This window comes from Boleophthalmus pectinirostris, unplaced genomic scaffold (assembly GCF_026225935.1).
Source record: "Boleophthalmus pectinirostris isolate CB_2022bp ecotype Guang Dong unplaced genomic scaffold, ASM2622593v1 HiC_scaffold_7, whole genome shotgun sequence".
NCBI lineage: Eukaryota > Metazoa > Chordata > Actinopteri > Gobiiformes > Gobiidae > Boleophthalmus > Boleophthalmus pectinirostris.
In genome coordinates, this window is record NW_026571473.1 from 31,830,017 (window position 1) to 31,854,489 (window position 24,473).

Below are 24,473 nucleotides of genomic sequence, written 5' to 3' on the forward strand. Positions count from 1 at the left end.
TAGTAATAATATGATCATTTTAATATAAAAACGTTAATGATTAATCGATAATCGATCATTAATTCTTCCGACGATCGATTAAGAAAATTTCATCGAATGCCCATCCCTATTGGTGATATATCGATACAGCAGCCCACGATATCGATACTGTATCATCACATTAAACGATACAATATAACGATATATCAATATTTTTGCACAGCCCTACTAATTGCATCAACATGGAACAATATGGCTGTGGCACGTAGCAACTCTACAATAAAAGTAGACCTCACTAATATAATTGATACCGCACCATGAGATAAGACAATTAATAATTAATAATACATAATACAAACATGTACTTAAATTATTAATGGAAAATAGATGAACACATAAAAAACTAGTCTGCATTGGTCTAATTATTTCATTCTTTCCAAACACATTCGGAGGACAGAGCGCAGATTTGCCATCACGGTAATGCAAATAACAACTAGCATGCTAACAGCGACAGCATTATTTCCTGGTTCAAGGACGAGTAAAAAACACTATAATCATTTGCAGATGGGACACAATGGCCTCATTTTAGAACTGCTTTTACAATACAGCTGTAAAGAGGTGAAACCATAGACCGTAATTATATATACTGTATTTTTCAGATTAAAAGGCACACCGGATTATAAGGCGCATTAAGAGAAACAAACGGACGACACTTGAGACCGATCCCTTAACCCAGGCGTCCACGATCCATTGTCAGATCGTTGCCTCACTGTCTTGGTGAATGTGTATTATGAATGTGAATGTGGGTGGATAATTCAAGTTGTTTGTTTTTTTATTTCCTATGAGGAGGACTCAAATATACATTGAGTAATAATGTGTTTAATGCAGCTTTGCACACATTTGTTTACGTTTTACAGAAACAAAACTTAAAACCACACGGGTAATTTGCATAAACTATAAGCATTGAAAAAACAGCTCTCTCCTTGTGGTCAGTTTCTGTCGCCTAAAGAACACGACTTAATGCATTGTGTGTGTTCTTTCTGTGACAAAGGCAACACGGCGATGGCATCAGTGTGCAGAGTTGACGCAGAACTATACTTCGCCCTTTACTCCGCGAGGCTCCTGACTACAGTAGCCATAAATGCTCCAACAATCCATCAAGCGGTGGGGCTTCGTAGCTTACCAAAGTCGTACTGAAACATTTTGACAGATTTTTGAGCGCCGTGTACCACAAAAAAAAAATCGGTTCAAGGTCAGTAAACACAACCAGAATTTATACATAAGGAGCACTGGATTATAAGGCGCACTGTCGATTTTTGAGAAAATTAAAGGATTTTAAGTGCGCCTTATAGTCTGAAAAATACGGTAACTGGACATAGCTAACCCACTGGCCGCCACATTCCAGATAGGAAGTGTTCATGGGGACGGTTTTGGCTTCATCGACTCTGGCTCCAATTTCCTTTTGATTACATTGAAAATCTATCACCCCTCACTCTGTTTTCTCACTGCTGCAATGAACCTCGTCATTTAGGTCTTAAAATGTTCGTATTAACCCGCTCTATGTGATCCTGGTGTTTTTATTTTGCTATTTTATGAATCGATGCCTGTTTCTAATATGGACCTGCTTCCAAATTTGCACCTAGCGTCATGAGATTCATTTGACTGGAGCCGAAACCGTCACACTCTCTTAGTCTTAGTTTAAACAGTCTATGGGCAAAGCTAATTTTATTTTTACTACATGAAACAAAACCTGGTACGGTCCTTTTCATTTCATTTGTGCTTTTCTACATTGAACCAAGCAAATACTACAATGCGACGTTGGCTGGTGATGATTAGCTGCAGCACTGATGGATGGCGAAGGGAGGGCAGTCGTCTCTAATGGGATAATATGAAATCAATGAGACTGAGTTACTTCCATCTGCCTTTGGACATGAGCTCTGTGCATAATGCATTAACCCCTCAGGCTCCACGCTACAGGTTTGGACCTAATAACTTTATCAATAAGAGGCGGTGAGGCGTTTACTGTCAACATCCATTCTGATCTGCATCCATCATCGCGTGTTTTATAATGGGGCAGTCTGTGGGAAAGTACTGCAGCTTTCAAAGGGCAATCTGTGTAATCACATCACTATTAGGTCCTAACGATACACATAGATACACACAGATACACATAGATACGGCAGTGTAATTCTGTGAGATGGTGCGTCAAAGTAAAACACAAACATGGAGACATTTCGCAAGGGACTTGGTTTGACTCAATTTGGTTTTGCTATATCATGTTAACAACGCTAATTAACTAATACTATTTGCCGTAACTCAGCAACTGAATACATTTTTGGTGTACTAATTCAATATGAATAAGAAGAACTCTGCAAATTTTATATTATGTCTTGCCAAGTTTTATATCCCCAAATGTAAAACTCAGAAGTGTCCCCCTAACTTTACTTATTTTAAAAACAAACTTAAATTATGCAAAAAATCTCTGAAATATATTAATGGAACTAAAGCTCAAAAAGTGTACTCCCACATGTGTGAAATTCCCTTGGACTCCATGGACTCAGGCTGAATGAACTCTATTTCCCCTCATTAATTTTTTTGTATTATTATGCAAATAAGCTTTTATGTTTTTTTTCTATTATTATTATAATCTTTGTTATTATATGATATGATGTTTTTATGATTCCTGATCCAGACATGTAACTGCTGATGACACACAGCCATGTTTGTTGTATCATGTTTGCGTACCCAGTTGTGTGTAATAATTTAAAAAACTGACAAAACACGAAGTCAATACAAAGAGAGAGGATACCACACTTCCTCTTACCAAAATCAGTCAATTTAAATAAGAAAAGAAAAGAAAAAAGCAACTGAATTATAGCAAAACTAAATCTAACTAAATAGATTTAAAGTGACATGGCACGTGCATTTTCTGGAAATAGAAAATTTAGACTATAGTTCAACACATTTTTGCATACACACTGATAATTTAATGTCATACAGTGATAGATAATTCTTATACATATTATTTCCATGGAAATAAGCAGGAGAAGGCCCTCATCCAGGCCGAATAAGAGTCATTTTTATGGAGATGCAAGCCCGCGCATAGTAAAGATGGGCCAATAAACAATATTATAGTTTACTGTGATAAAAAAGGGTACACAATCGTTGGTGGGACATTTTATATAATCGTGAAAAATGGCAACAAAGACTATCCACATTATGTCATCAGAATGGGCAGAAGAAAGCTACTTATCCAATCTAGATCATTGTTTTCACTTATAACACTTACGAGTGCAATTCTATAACAGTTGTTTACATAAGAAAACTATTGAAATATTAAAATTATATTTATTCACACCCATAACATTTTGAAAGTGTCAGCAATACAGGTGGGACGAGACACAATTCTGAAAAAAATAACATACACCACGAGATTGAGTCCAGAAGAAGGAGACAAGAAGAGGTTTTGACTTAATTTGTAATAAATAAGCAGTGCAATCCATTTCACAATTTTGGCTTCACCATTTTGTTATTTATTTTACGTAATACTTTAGCGGTCATTGTAGTACTGCTTTTTGGAACTACAACTTCTCAAACTGTATAACTCACCAGCTCTTTTTGTCAAAGGTAAATTCTTGTGGCAATTTTGTCTTACAAGGTCTTATCCCTTGTCCAATCATCAACTTGAATAATTATCGAGATAAAACAGTTAATCACAATTATTTTGACAATGATCAATATCGTCCCATGTCTAGTGCATAGTAAGGACACACCCAAAATGAAAAACAGATGAGATACAATTTACACAGATGGGATTTAGGCATTATTTAGCACGAGATCTCGTCCCATCTCCATGCACCACATAAATCAGATACAACTGACAATTTCACGCTGAGAGCAAGCTTGATCAAGACCTTCAGCTTCAGCTCATAGCCAAGATATTCGAGATGAATTTTAGATGCATTCTTCTGTCTCTGCTGACCTGGAAATTAGTTCACCATCGACACACTGGCAAATTTTTCAAAGGGCATTTAAATGGATTGGTATTTGGTCATTACTACTACAAATGTGACTAACAACACTGACATGCAGGGCTGTACAAACTGGGAATAATGTCTAACTGTGTTTTTTGGGATTAAATGTGTGATTTTGCTGTTTTAACAAAAGGATTCTGTTCAAAGTTCATATTTTTAGATACGTTCAGAAGAATTCGCAACAAAAATGGCAGAAATATGAAGTGACAAATACAAGAATCACATTTCAGAACATATTTGTAGAGATCTAAACTACAGGGTTAGATGTTTTATGCAAAATAAGACGGGAGATTTTGTAATGGTAATGAAAATGTCCATACTCTGCTACACTCTGAGCCGTGTTATAATGTGGCATCTTCACCAAAAACAGACCTGGAGTTGTGTTTTGTTTCTCCGGGCATATTTTTAATGAGGTAACAACATTATAACATGGCTTAACGCCCATAAAAGTCCATTTTGTGTGACATAGGGCCTTTGAAAAACTAATTGTGTCTATTTAAATTGCGGTTTCCAATGAATTGCAATGAATCTTGCAGGCCTGCAGACAGACTCCATTCTAGGAAAACATCTATTTTAGTTTGAGATCAAAACTGGAAATAATGCTTCTTCCTCCACCACAATAATAAATGCTCCCTGAGTGAATAAACCAAAGTGGGTCATGGTGATTGTGTTACATAACGGACCGCTGTGTGCTATTAGAGGAACATACATCACGATATATAAATAAATACTATATAAGGAGGCGCCAGTGTTACCTATGGATGTAACAAAAACGCAAATTTCGTCATATCGTATCGTCAAAAGTCTCACAATAATATCGAGAGCTGTGACAATATATCAAATTACAAGTTGCTTTGCATAAACGCATTGTTTTGGAGAAGCAACAGCTAATAAACAAAGAGAACTACATATCCCATGGTACATTTCAGTGCAAACGACATGAAGACATGTTTTTTTACTTTAATTCTGACCGTAACGATTAGGGTGTGAGAAGAAAAAATCAATTCAGTGACATATCACGATACTTCACTGTGCGATTCTCATGTCGATTCAAAATGTTTTCAAATTGATTTTTTTATTTAAGTCATGTTGCATTTACTGTTCTCATGACAAAATCTATTCAAAATTTCATCCAGTTTTGTTCTCATGAATGTGTACTCAACCATAGTATCATACATAATTACTGATAAATCACAAAATACTGCCCTTTGTTTTAGCATACATTATAGTGATATATTAAATCGTGACAGGCATATCGTGATAAGTATACACACCCTAGTAACGATTTGCACGAAAGTCTTGTCATTGTATTAAAAGCAAAAAGTATCCTCCCCACAATTCCATTAGCTTCTCCAAAGTATCTCAATCAATATCGTATCATGATGTGCATATCGTGATAATATCGTACCGTGAGATTGCGATATCGTTACATCCCAACTGCTACCTATACATTTCTCTATCATAATTTGCTTTAATAATAATTTTGTTAGAAGCTTTTTGTTATTGTGGTTGGTTGCACATCGCGGTTCAAAATGTGAACAGATGGCAGTATATTTCTAGAAAGCTCCAAAAGTGACCACAGCTGAAAAGTGAACCAATACAATAAGATGTTTCGGATAAGTGCTGCAAGAATCATTTAAAAATTTCAAATCGCAAAAACTGCAATTTTTTTTAAAGGTCTGTTGCACAACTTTTCTGCCGGAGGTGGAGATATTATTGTCCATGGTGTAGATTAAACCTATCCATCTCAAGACAGATGACTAGAGTCTACATTACAGGTCAGATCTGTGGAGAAATATTTTTGAACAACAGAAACACACGAAATGAATAAATACTAGATGGATGTGTTTCATGTCATAACGTGGGACATTCCAGGCAAAGCAATAACATCTTCATGGACACAAGCAAGTGACGCACTCTCCGCCCAAAAAGTTGCGCAATGAACCTTTAAGTTCCGTCATTTCCTGCACAAAGAACAAAATATCCTGTCATATTCTGCACGAAACAAAGCAAACACTGCTAACTATACGCACATGTTCTGAAAACGTGACTCTTGTATTAGTCTGTCAGTTCGCCTTTCGGTCTTTTTGTCATTTATTCTTCTAGATGCTTTTAAAATGTGAACTTTGGACAGAATCCGATTATCATGACATAAATTGCAAAGGTAATCACAATTCTTGTCCACGTTCATTCTCGTTCTGAACTTGATCCGAACACATGCAGCCACTGTGTCCTTGGGCAAGACATTTTGGTAACCCTGAGGTAACTGCGGCTACAGAACTGGCAAACTACTATGACTGATGAGGAGGGAGATAATAGAAACTAGCCAACTTATTAACCAAACCAAAATGGGCCCGTTTAGCAAATATTTGTCTAATGCTATTGTTCGAAAAGGTCTCCGCAGTCTCAGTGGCTCCGGTTACATGTGCGCTCGAAATCGGATTATCAGATTTTTTGGAGCTAAAAGATTACTAAAATGACATGAAAACAGCAACATAATCCGGTTTCTTTCTGATCACGGTCCCTCTGATCACTCGCTTCAGATTTTGCAGTTTGCACGTCATTTAAATAATCTTCCTTAAAATCTGATTAGAATCATCTTCAACAAAGACAATGCACACAATTTTGAGGATAAATTCTGATTTTTTTCCACCAAGGAATTTAAATATTTATTAATGAGAACTATTTGTTAAAGACGCACTGTGTAGCTTTTTGGTTGAGGGTCCGTCACACCTTCTTGTTTCTATGGAGATGACACTGATCTGCCTGGAATGTTCCACAGTATGACATTAAACAGCTCTAACTTACATTTATTCAACTACAGGTGGGTTTATAGCTCGAAAATACCAAGAAAAACAACATTCTGACTGTGAGCAGGGTCGCCTCTCCACAGATCTGACCCGTAACCTTGCCAAGTTTGGTCTCCATGAAGATAGAAAGGTTTGATGTCATTAGGAGTGCAAAAATACTGAAAATCAATATATTGTATTGTTTAATTTGATGGTACAGTATCAATATATCTTCAAGAGTGTAATTCATCAAGTATTTTTAAGTATATTTTAAAAAAATTATTTTGTGTGATTATTTTTGTGAGCTAAACTAAACTAAACTAAACTTTGAACAAACTTTGTTAACTTAGTACCACAGTCATGATTTAACCTTTGTTTTTCATTGAACCGTATCGAATCGTACTGAATCAAAAGTGCACTGTATCAAAAAGCGTATCGTCTCGTGGCCTATGTATCGAGGTATCGTATCGACAACTTCTTAATGAAACCCAGCCCTAGATGTCATATTGTGAAACATTCCAAAGCAAAAACATCTCCCTGGAGAGAAGTATTTAATAGATCCTCCACTAGAAAAGTTACACAATGCTTAACTTACTTAAAATGAGTCACCTTAACCTTAAAATGGCTAAAGTTTGACTCACTCCTTTGTCAAAATATCAATTCACATTAAAATCTCTTTATTTTTTGCTCCAGAGAAGTTGTCTCACAGATGTTTCAGTCCTTATATTATATTTCTGCTTTTCCAGTGATAAAAGGCACCTGTATTTCATCATTATTTGGGCACAGTAGAGCTCATATCCGTGTGACTTGCGTGTTCTGACTGAAATCACATCACAAACAACAAACTCTGAAAACTAAAATCAAAACTCAAAATATTTTTAAAGTGCTCTCTCCAGCAGATGGCGCCCTATGCCCAGAGCCGTCCTTGGTGACTGTTGTTCTTAGTGAATAAAAAATATCAAGGACTGAGTCTTACAGTGCACTCTTACAAACAAGCTTGAAGGTCCCATATTACGGTATTTTATAATCTGTTATAATGTTGTTTACTCATCAAAAACATGCCTGGAGTTGTTTTGTTTCATTCACACTTGTTTAAACACACAAACTCTGTATAAACTCCATCCATCTTCACTAGAATCATTTGGATAATTTCAGCCCTGGGATCTCTACTTAACTAAAGGTAAAAAAGGAGTTGTTGACTTGCAAACTACCACCACATGACATCACAAGGTGGTACAGAGCATTTTGAGCTTTGGAGATGTAAATAGACAAATAATAAAGGATTACTCAAATGTGTAAATGAAACAAAACACAAGTCTGGGTATGTTTTTGATGAGGTAACAACATTATAACATGGCTTAAATCTCAGAAGAATCCATTTTGCGTAATTTAGGACTTTTAACAAATTTCTGATGTTACTGAATATTCCTATTGAAAGAATCCCAAAAATGTTCACCACACAGCCATATAACAATCATCTATTTCCACTTTTAATCATAAGTCGGTTCAAAAAAAAAATCCATGTATCATTGGTTCATTCATTTTTCCAATAAGAACATGAAAAAACATCTATTTTCTTCATTATTTGTCTCCAAAACCAAAATGAAAAAACGGATAAAGATTCCTTTTTTCAGTTTTTGATTTTGTTTTTAAATGAATAATCGAAAAAAAGAATAACGGCCGTTTCACGTTTCTGGAACTTAAACTGTGATGCCGAACTTTTGCGCCGCATATGGACTGAACCAGGACTGAACCAGGACTATATCAGGTCTAAATCAGGACTAAACCAGTACTGAGTGTTGGGACAGGCCCGGAGCTGCACCCACATAGACGGGTGTCGGGTGATCAGGACTGAGACCAGTACCAGACCGGGATGAGACCAGGACTAAGACTGGGACCAGACCAGGACCAGATTAGGACTGGTTCAGTCCGTATGGAATGGAAAAAAATGGATAACGGCTGAGTTTTTCGCTGCATATGGACTGAACCAGGACTAAAACAGGACTAAACCGGTTTCAGTCCAAGTCTGGTCCTGGTCTGGTCCCGGTTTTAGTCCTGTTTTAGTCCCGGTTCAGTTATCAATTTTTTTCCATTATTCATTTAAACATAAAATCGAAATCTGAAAGAAAAAAAAAACAAACAAGTTATTCATTTTTTCAATTTGGGTTTGGAGACAAATAATGAAGAAAATTTCGTTTCGTTTTCTTATTTTTCGTTTTATTTTGAAAAACGATACCGACACTGGAACCGATATATCACCCATCTCTAATATGTTTTCTCCAGTGCCCTGACGATCACAGAAGGATGGAGAAAAATGGGTTCTGGGGTTTCTGGGAGACTGGTCCTTCTAGAGCACAGATCAGTGAGTCTGGTTCTCTCAGGTTGGCGATGAGAAGCAGGCACAGGACCAGCCGCTGACTCCATCTCTGCACATTCAGCCTGGAGCTCACAGTCTAATTATCACTATGACAGGAGCTGCGCGCTGCCAAGTACAAGGTGAGACCACAACATAACAGCATTTAAGACGAGAAAGACTACGGGTGGTTCATATATTCGCAAAAATGTATGTCTCTACTTGGATGATCACGATAAACAGGTGGTATTTTTGTAATCCATCAGAAATCCGCTGAAATGGATCTTAAAATGTTGACGTATTGTAAATAATCTTAGATAAGGGCGGATAATGTAAAAATATAATATTTTTTAACAATTCCTCTGATGATTTTCAATGGAGGTGTAAGAAAAAAAAGTCGATTCAGTGATTCAATTTGCATCCAAAACCATTTTTAGCATCATATATTCATGTTTTTGTGATAAAATGTGCTGTTCTCATAATTTAAAAACAAAAAATTATTTGTTCTCATGACAGTGTACTTGTTATCTAGTTTTAGTAGGGATGTAACAATAACCGAAATATCGTGATATCGTATCGTCAAAGTTCTCACAATAATACCGTGGACCCTCAAATTGAATTACAAGTCCCTTTGGTTAAATTAAGAGTTATGGTGCAGCAATAGCTAAAAAAAAAAAGACAGAGGGAACTACATAGACCATGATCGTTTGCTCCATGTCAGTGCAGACTTCAAGAAGAAATAACAGTTCTAAGCACTTTTAAGTCTTAGTTCTTTGGATTAAGTCTTGTCAAAAAGTAGCATATTAACAGTTTTCTTCGTTCCACAAAAAAAATTGCAATAAATATCGTACCATGAGATGAATATCATGAAAATATTGTACCAAGAGATTTGGATATTGTTGCATCCCTGATCGTGCGCCTCCCCGCCATATCGTGAGCTTTCCCACAATATCGCAATAAATATCGTACCGTGAGGTTCATACCATGACGATATTGTATCATGAGGCTTGGATATCGTTACACCCATAAGTTCTAGTACTAGTTCTGAGCTCGTATAAAGACGTGATGCCAAGATAAAGAAAGTACTTTTATTTTGCATATGAAAATTTCATTCCACTGCATCAGGAAAAAATTGAGTTTTTTTTTTTTTTTTTTAATCTTCATCGTGATATCATGATCAGAAATTTAATAGTTAATAATATTTAGAATCGTAACAACTAGGGATGTAACGATATTCAAATCTCTCGATACGGTATTTTCACGATATACATTCCACGGTACGATATTTTGTAGACACTAACAAAATCACTAACAAAAACAACTTTTTCCTTTTAAAATGCCTTGACAAGACTTTTGTTCAATCATAAACCAAAGAATTAAGATTTAAATGTGCTTAAAAATGATGATGATGATTATTATTTGTATTACTTTTCATGTAGTCTGCACTGTAATGGAACAAAGAATCATGGTATATGTAGTTCACTCAATTTTTTTTAGCCATTGCTGCACCAAAACAGTGAATTTAAGCAAAGAGACTTGTAATTTGATATATTGTGTTGGCCCACGGTATTATTGTAAGACTTTTTACGATACGATATTATGTAAGTGCAAAATGTGTATCAAACAATCAAAACATCTCTTTTTGTTTCTTCATTCAGAAAAAAAAATCAAAAAAATCAAACATGTAAAACCAGTCTGAGTAGTAGTATTGTCCGACCCCTCCCCCCACGCCGCCGCTGCAGTAGTAAATTCCTCTTTTGGGCGTTCAAGGTCAAAGAGTTCATTTCCTGTACACAACACAACCACTCCGTGTACCGTCTTTAATGTGTGTACAGCTGCGTACTCAGCAATTGAGCTTTAGAAGATTATTAAAAGGTGCATTGCGCAACTTTTCTGGTGGGGGTAGAGATATTATTGCTTTGCCTTGAGTGTTCCCTGGTATGACTTTTACGCATTCATTCATAACGAATGTTTCTGTTGCTCAAAAGTACAACGATTTTCTCTGTAAAATGGGCGACTCTCCACAGATCTGACCTGTAATGTAGCCTATAGTCGTCTCCCTTGAGATAGATAGGATCCTCCACCAGAAAAGTTACACAATGCACCTTCAGATATGTTTTTTTTTTTTTTTTATACTGGCTACTGCTGATAACAATGTTTTACAATCCAGAGCGGTCAATAAGATACGCAGATATCTTAAATCCAATATCAGCTCTATCTCTGGAGACAATCTTTCATAATGGACTCTCTATAGATCCGTTTATTAGGCCTGTCACGATAATTACTGTATCGACTCAGCGTTCAATATATGAAAGATGGAGCAGCACTTTTGAGGGTCATTTTCTATTATGGGTGCTTTTTCTTGGTACTAGCAGGGGATTTTTTGGTGTTTTCTGTGGTATGATGAGATTTGAGCTGTACAACCATGATACACTGAGGAAAAACTCATCTAAAGTACTCAGAAATTATAACTGTATTTCTTGGACTACGGAATACGTTTTTTTTCATGGTTTGGGTGGTCCTGTGACTTATGCTCCAGTGCGACTTATATATTAATACTCCTGCTACTCCTGTTACTCCTGTACCACTGTCACTTGGCTCTCCTGTGCATGTCTCCTGCAGAAAGAGCCGCTGTCCTGCTGCAAGTAGTGAAATATGCAGCTAAAAACAGTAATCGAACAGCAGAAAGAAAGTTTGGAGTGAGAAATTTGTGACAACTTTCCTGTCATTTGATGGATCGACAAAGCCTGGACTTCAGCAACAACCGAAACCGTCCTGTCGGGATTCAGAAAGGCCTGAATAATTCTAACTGGAACTGATGCCGAGTCTGACGACAGCTACACAGGAGAGGAAGCGGCGCTCTGTTTACCTCCGGAGGTCGCGGAGTTGCTCAGACGTGACACCGAGGATGAAGAATTCAATACATTTAGTGATTTTGGAGTGAGATGGAGTTTGGTAAACTTGTTCTGTTCTGTTTATGCTATAGTTATCTGAAGAACTGTTCAGCCTGTTGTTCTCTGTTCTGTTATTACCAGAACTTGCCTTTCAAGGTGAAATGTCAGTACCTGGTCTCTTATTGTCCCATGTGACTTATATATGTTTTTTTCTTCTTCATTACGCAATTTTTGGCTGGTACGACTTTTACTCCAGAGTGACTTATAGTCCAAAAAAGAAAATAACATTTTTACTATCAGAAAAATGTGTTTATTAATTTTGAATAGGATTCTTCCTTGTTTTAAGTCCCCAGTATGTTTTAGAACTGTCTACTTCCTTCAGTTTCAGCATATTTTTCTACCTTTCTTCGCAAACTGCTTCTTGGCTGGTGCAAAACTACAATTTATATTTACACCAAGTATTATCCCACCAAATAAAGTGGAAATGAGAGAATCATCACACCCTGTCACACGCACTTTAAGCTGGAAGTCTTCCCCGTCATGAGGAGATCGTGGCCAGGAGCAGTGCTGGTATCCCGTGGTTACATTAGCACATAAAACACCCAGCGCTCACGTGGACGAGATGATGTTTACGAGTTTTCAATCCACAGCAGAGCTTTTTACATAAACTGCAAATCGAATCACTGTCTCTATGGACGGACCAGATGCACTGTTTCAAGGAGGGTTATCAAAAGTAAGAGTTTGAGCAGGTATCCATACTAAAAACAGACACAAGGACAGAAATGAACCTTTTCTGAACAGCTTTAGAATGATCTTGAGCTGTATCAGAACACATATAAGAGCACATAGACCAGTTTACGAACATAGACCACTGAGGGATTATCACTTCTATTGTCTTAAGAAAGATGGTTTTGTTATTATCAGAGTATAAAGGTGCACTGTGTAACTTTTCTCGTGGAGAGTCCGTCAAATGCTTTTCTCCGCTGAGATGTTATTGCTTTGTCTGGAATGGTTCACAGTGACATTACACCTTTCTATCTTCATGGAAACCAAACCAGGCCAAGCTACAGGTCAGATCTGTGGAGAGGTGACCCCGCTTACAGTCAGAATGTTGTTTTTCTAGGTATTTCTGAGCTATAAAACCAACTGTAATTGAATAAATGTAAAGTAGATCTGTTTAATGACATACAGACCACAAACTAAAAACTTACATATAGGACATCAGAGCATTCCTTGACAACATTAGTTTCAAGTGCAAAAATGCTAAATACCTGTTGAATTCAGTCAAAACAGTGGAACAGAAATGTAAAGTAGTTGCAGTTTTGACGAGTCCTTAAAGGTGCACTGCATACCTTTTCTGGTGGAGGGTCCGGTACCCACTTTGGAGATGAAATTGCTTTCCTGGAATGGTCCATCTTTCATTTATTCACTCATAAGGGAGCTTTCAACACTTGCAGCATTTTCTAAATGTTTAAAACAGTGGTTGTTCAATGGCCAAATATGTCACTATGTTTAACCAAATTACAATTTTAACATGTTTAACTCTTTAACTCTGGACTTCAAACTTTAAATGAACTGTAATAGTGAGTGTGCTGGTGTTCTGTACTTTCCTGTGTTCTGTAGATGATTTGAAAGATGGAAATTTCATATTTACATTTTAAATGTTCATTAATATGTGCTGTCCCTTTACAAATAAATTAATAAGAAATAAGTGTAGTGCTGTAACCTGCTTGTCTCCCTTGTGATATAAGTTTAATCTATACTGTGGAATATTCTAGACAAAACAATAACATTTTCATGAAGATAAGGAGGTGGCAGACTCTCCACTAGAAATACGCACTTCACGTATAAATTATTCAGTAAACATGTTCCTCAGATGCCAGTTTTATCCTTGCTGTGGTTTGAATTTATAAAAAATAAAAGCAAAAATTATATTTTCAGGTCATGTAGGATCTAAGGACACACTGATTAAAAATTCTAAGTCCAAGCTTAATTAAGTAACATAATTATTCCTTGAGACTCTAACAAAGCTACCAGTATAACCACGCAGCGGCAATGCCCTCTCTCCGTTACGCCAAGTTGTAAACAATTCAAAGTAAAAACAGGGTAATTGCTCACTTATGTGTAACTAGAATACACAAAAATAAACAGTTTCGCCATTGTCGGGAGTCCTTTTCGTGTATTGTCATAAAATGGCTTCAGAATAACAGACCGGCCGCGGCAGCTTGAAGTCAAACTAGTGCTTAGAGCTTACGAAACCCTGGTCATCTAATTGGGTCACCAGGTGGACCGCAGCCACACTTAAGAACATTACTTTTGGCAGGATGGTCAAAGCTTAGACACACTGACCGCTTATGAAACAGTAACGGTCACAGCAGTTCCTTTAAACCTAATAACTTCTCTCATCTCACTGACAGTGTGTTGTGTTTTGTTATAGGGCTGTGCAGTTTCACATCTGTGTTATAATGTTGCTTCCTCATCACAAACGCACCTGAAATTATGTTTTGTTTCATTCACACACGTTTAACGCACAAATCCTGCATATTTAGGTCGAGTTCTTGTCATGTAAGGTAATACAAGGAGCTGAAATATTGATATATTGTATCGTTTAATGTGATGATACCGTGTCGATATCATGAGCTGCTGTATCGATAATGACGCCAAGAGTGTTTTTTTGGTATATTTTACTAAATTATTTTGTTACAGCTCTACAGTTTTGTTGCTTGTTCAGAGAAAGGAAACTCATTTATGCGACACATTTGACATTTTCACTGTTTTGATGATTAAAATGTTCGTGTTTCATATGAACTTTGCATAAGAAATGGTTTAACAAAGACTTTTAGTATCACAGGCATGCTTTAGACATAATTCTTTATTGAACCATATCAATATGGATTCGAAATATATTGTATTGAATCGTATCGAAATGAAATCTCACTGTATTGAGATATGTATTGTATCGTGGCCTGTGTATCGAGGTATGTATCGTATTGGCAGCTTCTTAATGATACCCCGCCCTATGCTCAATTGTGTTTTTAAAGTTCATACACCTTCACTAGAATTATCTGGATCATTTCAGCCCTTGAATTGCCAATCTCTATCGAACTAAAGGTAAAAATGAGCTGTTACATTGGCAGTCAAGTCATGCTGGAAGAGAGCATTTTCAGCTTTGTGTAGACAGACTAATAATAAACGGTCACTCAAACATGTGTGAAATGTGTGAATGAAAGAAAACACCACTGCATGTTTTTTTGAGAACGTAATAACATGACTTAAAGCTCACAAGAGTCAATTTTCCTGTAAAAGAAACTGCATGTAGCCTGTGCGCTTATAATGAATCTGAATGTGGGTTGCAGGTGCCTAAACCTGAGACACAGTATAGTACAGATATATTGCATAAGCAGCTCTTGAGGTTAAAATAAGTCTGCTGCGTGCTGTCTGCATCCAATTATAAAGCTTTATATAGTCTGAGAATCAGGAAGTGCGTGTTTAGCATGCTAGTTATTGTTACAAGTGAGGAATAAGGCTGTGCAATTAATTGAATTTTGATAATAATTTTGATCTGTGTGTCAAACGATCTCCAAACTCATATAATCAAGTTGAAATGATTTAAAGCTTAACAAAGTTTATTTTGGGATATTTTTTATATAAATAAGCACATTTATAATTTTTTTTTAAATATAGAGATCGTACAACAGCTGGATATATACTTTATTTTGGACACATTTATGTTTTTCTATGTGTATATTTTATTCATTTTATGCTTTACACGTCGCAAAGCTGCTCTAAGGTTCATATTTCTAGTCTGAATTTATTTTGAATTTGAAAGTTTTGCGTAAATTATCAATAACAAAGTGTTTTTTTTGAGAGAGAGAAATGCTGAATAAATGCATCGAGTAACTAAAAAATTATTGTCGGAATAATCGTGATAATGATTTTTTCTATAATCGAGCAGCTGCAGTGAGGAATAACTCTGAACCAAGCAACTATTTCTATTCTACACCGAAACTTCTTCAACACATATTTTAACATATTTAAGCTCTATCCTCTCCACGCACATGACAGGGCTTGCAAACATAAATCGCGTGTGTGCGTACATGAGCTCTGTGCTGTGCTTTAGCCCTCCTCCTCCAACCGGGACAAAGTCTGAACCGTGCCGTGCCCTCACACTGGACAATCATACCAAAGTTTTAAGGGCTTTCTGTGCTTGGGTACAGTTCAAATGGGCTAATGTTAGAGTCTAAATAGTCCAGAATAACAATTACGGTTAACTAAATATGCCTAGAATTATTTTTTATAGTCGATTAATCATTGGGGCCTTATTGAAGATTCCAGTCTCTGTCATAATCTCTAAACAAACTACAAGCAAAGAAAACAACCTCCAAGCAATGTACACTACTACTAAACACACGATTCAGCGTTTCGGAGCAGGAACCAAGATAAATGCCGCACACTTTAAATGGAAGCTGAGCGTTATGCAAACAAAGCAGATATTCTCAAGCAAACTTAAACTCTAAAAAAAGAGCATCTGAGAGCGTCTCACCTCAGTCGTAGGTTTGTGGTCAGCGCCGCTATGTCCAGTCAGAGGCCAGGAGCATGAGCATGGGACCTGCAACACAACACAGCGCCGTGAACATGGGCTCCACAACACTGAAGCTGCCGTCACATTTCACTGTAGAAGTAAGTATAGTGTTTGGGAAAGAAAAACTTGTGGAGAGGCGGGTTTCTGCTGGAAATGATCTCAACTCCACGCAAAAAGTTGACATACACAAACAGCGAAAATAATAAGTTAGATTGTGTGGTGACTTTGACTAAAGTTGCACCGATATAATACTGGTAACAACTATCTATCTCCGCCAAGATTGAAAATTTTGATGGATCAGGTCAGTCGATATCCCATTTAGTCTATAAATTGATGTAATACAACGATTTACTGGGCCAATGTTCGTACCAATCACGTCGTAATATTGAACTTGTGTTTTTTCAAAGCTGTTTCAATGGCTTTAAATGATAAACAACGGTTACAAGACACATTTCTATCATTTTTGTTTTACCATATCAGCGTTTGCGTTTGAAGGAAATAATGGACATAACTACACCACTAGCCCCCACGTTTCAAATAGGAAATTTGCATGTGGGCGAATATCGGCTCAAGCGTCGCCCTGGCTTGAAAGTCCAAGCTCAAACGTCCCATTCTTTCGGTGGGAACATTTTCGCCGGCCTTTAGTCGGCCGCGTCACGCATTGTAATGTATCGAGTCAGAAAATCAGCATTCTATATTGTAATAAAATTAAATGTAAATGTAGCCAGACCAAACGTCGGGCGTGGTTTATGTAATTTTATCGATCTACCCGAAGCAGCACACATTTTTTCAGTATGTAATGTCAATATAATCCTTATTTGCTCAGAGGTTTACTACGAAATCTAGGGCTGGGTATCATTAAAAAGTTGCCGATACGATACATACCTCGATACATAGGCCACAATATGATACATATCTCGATGCAGTGCACTTTCGGTTCGATATGATGTATTTCAAATCGATTCGATGTGGTTCAATAAAAAAATATTGGCTTAATCATGGTTGAGATACTAAAAGTCTTTGTTAATCCACTTCTTGTGCAAAGTTCATATGAAACACAAACATTTTAATCATCAAAACAGTGAAAATGTCGAATGTGCTGCATAAACGAGTTTCCTTTCACTAAACAAGTAACAAAACTTTAACGCTCTAACAAAATAATTAAGTATAATGTACCAAAAATACTCTTGGCAATATATCGATACAGCAGCCCACGATATCAATGCTGTATCATCACTTTAAATGATACGATATTTCGATATTTTTGCACACCCATAATGAAATCATATTGTAAATAATTTTTCCTTGTTCCCCGTGTCCTATAGCAAATGTAACTGTTGATTTGGGAAGAAATATTAATAACTTCTTTACCTGCCATGAACATAATTTGTAAGCAGCGCAACACAAGTTATAATAAAATAATAATAAAAATAATTCAGAATGGGGAATCACTTTTAGGAAGGCCTTATCTATGTATTTCATTTAAATATGTAAGATCAAATCCTGAAATAGTTGCGGCACAGTTGAGACTACATCATTTTTGCAGGGTTTTTTTGTGTATGTATGAACAAATATATTGAGATATATAGTGACTTGTGTATGTACAATATATATAATGGAAAAAAAAATGTTGTGTTGCGTTTTTTTTTATATGTAAAGTTAGTTTCATAAAGGGTAAAATTCAGGGAAACTTTCCATCTGGTTCCCATGGGGGCACTTCCAGCTTCCAATTGACTTTACATTGCAAAATTGTCACTTCTCTGCTGTTGCTGTGAGCCTCGTTATTTTGGTCTTGTTTGTATTAACCCGCTGTGCATGATATTGGTGTTTTTATTTCGCTATTCTGTCCTTAAATAAAATCCTATTCACAGCTATGCAGTCTGTGGCTACACTATGCATAGCTGGAGATCCCTTCGACGCAGAGGAGCGAAGTTATAGCTTTAGTTCTCAGAGTCTTACCACAGCGAAGGAGAATAAGCAGGACTGAACACAGAAAGAGTTTAAACGGATAACACTGACCTTGAAACAACAAGCGCCATGGCAACAGTAACATTCGTTTAACAGTCAGGACTCGAAGAACATTTAACACTGAAAAGATGAAGTAGAAATACAAGGTCTACGCCAACGAGGAACACACCAGAGGACTACACACACAGTATCTTTTCTATGTTGCTATGTTTGCTTCCATGTTGCTGTTGCCCAACTTTGGATTTCCTTCGGGATCAATGAAGTATCTAAGTATCTACAGGGATTACGCAGCTGCACTACGCTACGTCCAGCTCCCACTCACGTCCACGGAGAATTAGGGTTGGGCAGTCGGTCAACGTTTAACCGCAACAAGCTGCAGTCGTGTCTAATCGTGCAAAGATCGCAATTCGAATGGACGCAATCAGGAAATTCGTAGTTTCTTCCACAAACAATCAGTGGTGGATGAAGTGCTCGAGTTTGTTACTTAAGTAAAAGTACAGATACGGGAGGAAAAGATTGCTCATGTAAACGTGTCGCATGAAAAATCGATTTAAGAGGTGCAATGTGTAACTTTTCTGGTGTTAAACCAAGTTCCAGGTCAGATTTGTGGAGAGGTGACCCCGCTCACAGTCAGAATGCCTGTTTTTCTAGGTATTTTTGAGCTATAAAACCACCTGTTGTTGAATAAATGTAAACTAGAGCTGTTTAATGTCATACTGTGGAACATTTCAAGCAGAGCAATGACATCTACTTAGAAACAAGCAAGTGACGGACCCCCAACCACAGGGATACACAGTGAACCTTTAACTAAAAGCACCGATAAAGTGGCAAAATATTATACAAGTAGAAGCATCAGTATGAAAAAATCTACTTAAGTAAAACTATTGAAGTACCTGTTTAATAAATGTACACTAAAAGTAAAAAGTCTAAGTATTTTGCAGAGATTTTTAGAACAATTAAAGCATAAAATGTAGTGATTTTGAAAAGGAATTCAGCTGATTTTAAGTGACTTCTTAGGCTACGTTTATATGATGACAGTCTGAACGCAAAAGTGGCGTCGCGTCTTCACTTTTTATTCCGCGTTTAGACGAGCATTTCTGGGAGGAAATCTGAGTGCATACAGTGACGCAAAAGTATGTGGAATTCGATTGGGTATGCACGCCAGGCACATGTATGTGATGTAAACTCGTACGCGACGTGAGCAGATCTGACCAGAGTTTTGCGTCTTGGGCAGTGTAGACGGAAACGCTACGACGGATCGTATTCAACTTTTCCACTCTGAAGGGTGGTTTCAGATTTGTGTATTTTTAAGCCCCAAAAACGCCGTCACCGTCTAAACGAAAGGCACTTCCCATAAAATATTTTGTTGTTTTTACCCACAAGCATTCTCGTGTAAACAGGCATAACATTTTTCTAGCCGTTTTTGTGTATTTGGTTTACTCCAAGTTGGGATGTTAACTCAAAATAAATGTGCTAAAAATAAGTCTCAGCAATTTGAACTGGTCTCAAACCATAAAGAACAGTACTTTTTAGTCCAAATTTAAAATACAGTGGAGTAGAAAGTACAGATAACTGCTCTCAAATGTTGTGAAGTAAAAGTAAATAGTCCACTGTAAAATGCACACTAAAATTTGTTGCCAAGTATTCCACTTTTACTTTTTTACTTCATTACCTTCCACTACTGCAAACAGTACATTAAAAGAATGAATTACAACTCCAACTGCAGTTGATTGTCAGAAAAATTGCCGTTACATATTTTTCCCAAATCGTTGAGCCCTATAATGTTTTTAAAATGAAAAGGTCTAAAGCCAATACTCTGCTCCAAACCACATGTTGTTACTGGCACGGTTCAAACTTTGGAGGAAGTCTTTTCTTTGATTGAAAGTCTGTATGGTTTATCTTCAGGAAAATACTTTGAAAGAAATTTTTGTTATTTATAAAACAACATGATAACTAAATCCAAATTGCGATCAATCAACATGGAGGGAAAATGTATTAAGGGGCTCAGATTACGCCGTTTTCTGATCTGTGCTGTAATGTTGTTTCCTCATCACAGACATACCTGGAGTTGTGTTTTGTTTCATTTGCACATGTTTAACGCACAAACCCTTCGTATTAAAGCTGCATTGTGTCACTTTTCTGGTGGAGGGTCCATCAAATGCTTTTCTGCATGGAGATGTTATTGCTTTGACTGAAATTGTTCAAATAATGCCAATTTTTCTAGGTGTTTTTGAGCTATAAAAAAAACTGTAGTTCAATAAATGTAAACTAGAGCTGTTTAATGTCATACTGAGGAATATTTCAGGCAATGACATATCCATAGAACCAAGCAGGTGACTCCACTGTGTTTTTAAACTCCATACACCTTCACTAGAATAATTTAATTTCAGCCCCGGAATTGCCAATCTCTACTAGGGGTGTGCAAAAATATTGAAATATCGATTTATTGTATCGTTTAATGTGATAATACAGTTTCGGTATCGTGGGCTGCTGTTTCGATATATCGCCAAGAGTGTTTTTGGTATATTTTACTAAATTATTTTGTTACAGCGCTACAGTTTGGTTTGTTCAGAGGAAGGAAACTTGTGTATGTGACACATTTCACATTTTCAGTTTTGATGAGTAAAATGTTTGTGTTTCATATGAACTTTGCACAAGAAGTGGTTTAACAAAGACTTTTAGTATCACAGCCATGATTTAGCCTTTATTTTTTTATTGAACCTTATCAAATCAATTTGAAATATATCATATCGAATCAAAAGTGCACTGTATCGAGATATGTATTGTATCGTGGCCTGTGTATCAAGGTATGTATTGTGTCAGCAACTTCTTATTCATACCCAGCCCTAATTTCTACTGAGCTAAAGGTAGCTGTTAACAAGAAAACTCCTTCATGACATCACAAGGTGGAACAGAGCATTATAAGCCTCGGAAATGTGGCCCAATAATGCACGATTACTCAAACATGCGTGAATGAAACAAAACACAACTCCAGGTTTGTTTTCGAGGAGGTAACAACATTTGAACACGACTTAAAGCTCACAAGAGTCTATTTTGTGTAATACAAGACATTCAGCAGAACAAAGGGCCAAGGAAGGTTAAGTGTCTTGCCCAAGGACTCAAAGTACGCAACAGTATGACGCCACTTTTCTAATCTAAAAAAAAAAAGACAATGTGTGTTGGATTTCTTCACAGCAGAGTCAGTTTGTTGAAGCAAATGTTTCCTGTTAAAGGGCAGAAGAAGAAGCAGATTTTCCCCAGAATGTTACATAATCGGAAACTGGGAAGTCTCCTGGACAGTTCAGAGGACCAGAAACCAGGGCTGGGCAATATGAACCACAACAAGCAACCAGCTTTCTATCCCTGTATTTTTTTTTTTTCTGTGTTACAAAATCAGCTTTCATATTCATTTCTGGAGACGTATTGGTCGGTCGATACATTTGCATGTTTTATATCGACTAGGGATGCACCTATACCGATACTGGGATCAAATACTGCTGCCGATCCATGAAAATTATCTAGATCAGGCATCAGCTCCAAAACATTGGTCCTGTCGATATCCTGGTTGGGCCTATAAATTGATGTAAAAACCGACATTTTTACTGGTCTTAGTCGATCCAGTCTCATAAAGTTGGAACTTCCAATACAAAGTTCTGCAGTTACATAACACATTTTGTCATTATTATTATTATTATTTTTAGGAAAATAAAGTCCATTTTAGTCTCTCCACTGGTAAGTCTATCGGGAATCAGCAAATACTTAAAAGGTATAGAACTGGAACTGAAAAAGCTGGATCAGTGCATCTCAAAAACGCCTAAATCCAAGTTTGTGCTGCTTCAGTGGCCTCAGTGGCAATTTCAAGTAGTTGCTGACATCACACAACACTGTCCTGATTACAGCCAGGCATTTCTGATTAGTTTAGTGCCAATTTAAAGGTGTACTTTGGAACTTTTCTGATGGACGGTCCGTCACTTGGTTGCCTCAGTGGAGATGTCACTGCTCTCGTCTGTCTTGATCCACAATTTTGGTATTAAACTTGTCAATCGCCATGGATTCAAAAAGTCAGATCTCTGGAGTAACTGTGGAGTAAGAAAGCATATTTTTTGACGTATCATTCCAAAAATATCGGCAGAGCTTATCAACCATTGGTTTCTCTGGATTTTAAACAATTACTATCAGCACTGGCCATGAAAAACATAAAACTACAGTTCTGCAAAACGGAGAAGCTCTGCATTGTCTTGCGATCGATACTTTTACGATATATTGTACAGCTCTGGATGGCATGTGAACGCCCAAACAACTCCATCCATCAGACACCCAGTTCTTTCAAATACCCAAGGACACGCACATGTTTGAAAGCCAAGGACAATAAAATGCATGATGTCCACTTTAAGGACACTGGGGCCAACTCCACTGTGGGACTTGAATAGTGTGTATTTTTCTCTTGTCGTTTTGTTAAATTCTACACTGCAGAATATTATAATTTCTAGAAAAAGTAAAAGGCACCACACCAATTCTTATTCGGAATCTACAGCGAGTCTTTTAAAGGTTCTAAATTGCACAAAATTGTAAAACTCTTGTGCGCTTTAAATCATGTTAGAATGTTGTTACCTCCTCAAAAACAAACCTGGAGTTGTTTACAAGTTAGAGTAATCCTTCATGATTATTCTGTCTACTTCTCCAAAGATCAAAATGCTCTGTTCATGAAGCAGAAGTTTTCAAGTTAACAGCTCCTTTTACCTTTAGTTCAGTAGAGCTCGACAATCCCACGGCTGAAATTATCCAAATGATTCGAGTGAAGGTGTGTGAAGTTTAAAAACACTTGAACTTGCACTTCTTGTATCACCACATAACATCACAAGGTGGAACGGAGTGATTTGAGAAAAGAACACAGCCTAAGTACGTAGTATTTATGCGTTAAACGTGTGTGAACGAAACAAAACACAACTCCAGGTACGTTTTCAGTGAGGAAACATTATGAGATAGATAAAAATGACATAACGTAGGCCCTTTAACACTGTGAGAAAATAGAGAAACAGACCGGTTTAGTTCATGGGTAATAAAAATAACGCCGTAGCCACTTCACTGTTTCTCCACTCCTGTGTGTGCTCCCGCTGCTGGCTCCAGAGCGTTCCTGGAGTGCCTCTCTAACCTAATTGGAGTAAGTTGTAAACAGACTCTGCAAAACAGAGTCAGCGAAAGGCAACAATAAACTGCATTATTAGGGAGGCAATAACTCCATTTTCTCCGAAAGTACAGAACACAGGCCTGAAAGAACATATGAGATTTCCAGGTTTTTCTCATTCAGGGGATAGTACTTCTACGAAATAGTAAATAGTAGTTTTTTGTTTCACACCAGTTACGTAGGGATGTAACAATAACCGAAATACTGTGATATCGTACTGTCAAAAGTCTCAAAATAATATATCAAATTACAAGTCTCTTCGCTTAAATGAATAGTTATGGTGCAACAAGAGCTAAAAAAACAGAGGGAACTACATACACCATGATCCTTTGCTCCGTTTCAGTACAGACAACATGAAGAAATAACATTATACGCACTTTTAGATCTTAGTTCTTTGGATCAAGTTTTGTCAACGCATTTTTTTTGTTAAGGCATATTCACAGCTTTGTTAGTCTACACAAAATATTGCAATAAATATCATGCTGTGAGATGGATATTGTGAAAATATCGTACAGAGATTTGGTTATCGTTACATCCCTACAGTTAAGTGGCAGTGTGGGAAGAAATGTTTAGATAAAAAAGTACTAAAATACAGGAGGTAACAGTGAGTACTAAAACTGAATACCTCTACGTACGTCAGCAACACCTAAAATTTCATCACAAATGGGGGACAATTTACGCACAAGAAA

At 36.9% G+C, this 24,473-nt stretch overlaps 1 protein-coding gene across 1 annotated transcript in view; it reads right to left on the reverse strand.

Annotated features, from left to right (window-relative positions):
- The window catches only part of tbl1xr1a (TBL1X/Y related 1a), a 71,319-nt gene that overhangs the window by 29,262 nt on the left and 17,584 nt on the right, over positions 1 to 24,473 (reverse strand). Inside the window, exon 2 of the mRNA XM_020918589.2 lies at positions 16,593 to 16,658. The gene's annotated coding sequence lies outside the window, so the exon portion shown is untranslated. The remainder of the gene's footprint in view (positions 1 to 16,592; positions 16,659 to 24,473) is intronic.